Source organism: Helicoverpa zea, chromosome 14 (genome assembly GCF_022581195.2).
Source record: "Helicoverpa zea isolate HzStark_Cry1AcR chromosome 14, ilHelZeax1.1, whole genome shotgun sequence".
Lineage (NCBI taxonomy): Eukaryota > Metazoa > Arthropoda > Insecta > Lepidoptera > Noctuidae > Helicoverpa > Helicoverpa zea.
Genome location: NC_061465.1, coordinates 10271868 through 10274295, shown reverse-complemented (window position 1 = coordinate 10274295; position 2428 = coordinate 10271868).

Sequence of the window (2428 nt, the reverse complement as noted above, 5' to 3'; positions counted from 1 at the left end):
CCTACTTACAAAAAAAATATCTAGCTGAAGCTTTTCGGTTAAACACTCTTACTCAGGATTTACGCAACCAATTGAAGAAAATATTATAGTGTTGGACAACCTATTTATCTAGGAAGACTATGTTGACTTTCAAGTAGTTTTCACGTGTTAAACCGCGGGTGGAAGCCAGCAACTGAATAAGTAGAAATAGATATTTTCTACCTTATGTAAAGAGAACATAAATAGAATCGATTCAATAATGTATTTCAATTGAGTGGAACTAGTATTATTTTTTTGTCTATTGTCCCACCCACGCTTAACATCGATATGAATGAATTCCATTGGTATGCTCTTCGTATGTTTTCGCTCCAATCATGAGTCATATCGACTTCACTTGGTTGATAGTGAATGAATTGGGGTCATTTAGGTACATACACCAGGATTTATTAGTGGGCCATGAATAACTTTATCGATAAAATGCGAATTTGCTAACAGTAGCTACATACTTCAAATTCTCATAAACTTACAATCTTCACTAAATTGATTCAACGAAAAGACCACTATATACCAAATGCCAATTCTTATTCTCCTTCTGCAAATCCTGGTGTCAGCGTTTTCTCAATGATGATGAAATCTCAATGGACGGCCTCTGACAGGGACTTGTAATAACGACTGCTACTACTGAGTGGCATTCTGGCTGCTACTGAGTGGCTCCGTCTACTAGGCTCCGGGTTGCTTCATGAACTTTCCAAAACCCACAAAACGATTTCACACACATTGTCACAGGAATTGAATCCGAGACCTAAAAAACATTTCACAGATTCAAAACAACATGCAATAAACTAGTGCCAAAATTAAGTCAACCCTAAAAAGGCGCGGCAAACCTCACCAAAACTACAGTAATTCATCATCTACGTCACAATTCTATGGAACAGCAGAAACAAGACCTTCTACTTAACGGGGTCAGGTCAACCGTTCACCATGGTTTAGTGCCTAAACTTCAGTAAAATCACCATTATAGTATACACGATATAGGTACCTATTTCCATGTTCCATGTACAACTTCTTTTTATCGTAACATTTTTATTTGCGTACTTTTTGTTTCCGTACAATACGCTTGGTGAATTGAAGTTTTTATACGCAGCCTAATGTGGTAATTCGGTCGTGGTAACTTTTTCAGTTTTGCCGCGGTTTGCAGGTTATTTTTGGACTTTGATTTGTGACTTCTGCTTGGTTTTGTATTATTATATGTTGTTATGAAAATACTTTTTTAATAATAGATTGATAATGTAATGGAAGATGCTTGTTCCTTGCTTTACTACTTTTTGTATCTTCTGTGATATTTTTGAGGCTGTAACATATCAGCTATTAAGCTCATATTATCAACTTCTATCTTTCACATCCAGATTCTCAGACTTACCATTCCGCAAACTGGCATACAAAACATGACACTTTCCCGTAGTCAAGCCCACAATCCATATGCTAAATAATTCACTAATATATCTGGAAATTCACGACAATCGATACATGAGTACCTCTTGTTGCATAACAAGCTGCACGGTACACAAGTGAACCTTCTACCTTCTCTGCAGTCAATATTTTACCCCATAATACTATGGCTAATTTTACACCTTAATCGCTCACTTGATTGCCCCCTTTTATGGCTTCTTAAGGCATGGTTTATGGGGCACTCGGATTTGGATCGAATATTGGTTGACCTTGGGTAGTGTGGTGCATTATAGATGCATTGGCGGCCGTGAAATGTCGGTTGTGGCATGTTGTGTGGTTGAGTGGTTACTGTTGAAGATTGCTTGAATTGTTCAGAGTTGGTGGTTGGTGGTTATCGTGATTGAAAATTGAAGATGAAAAAGCTGTCGTCCAATTTTCACCTCTTCAAGATAGTATAGTTTTCTCTCCCGCGGTTTGAGTTAAAACTGAAAGTAGCATAACTAGAGTTCTTTAAACATGAATGCGCTCCTCCTGATTGGTTCACTATTATTCAAAGTTTTATTATTCGAACCAACTACGATATAATTTATTAGCCTAAAGATAGACGCTTCTAGACAACGCAACACGTGTCACTTTGAATTTAAACGAGGTTTAAACTGGGAACCTTTAGTTATGGAGAATATGACCTTTGCCACAATGTACAACTACTAATTCCCTCTCAGTGCTAGAGATAGACTGACAACTGACACCTACGCAGAATTTCTCAACAGTAGCCATCCTCAAAGGAATCTCCAACCAAAATAGCGCAAATGAAGCTTTGAATCTAACTGACGGTTAGCCTACAACCCCTGTTATCTCAAGAGTACATTTATTTATTCCAACGACCTTATTATGTAGTACTTAAAGATTTGGCACAACGCCATCGCGCATACAATTATTTCGTTTAATTTCGGTTTAGTAGCCGCTTTGTTGTGTACGGTCATTATGTTTCATTCATAAA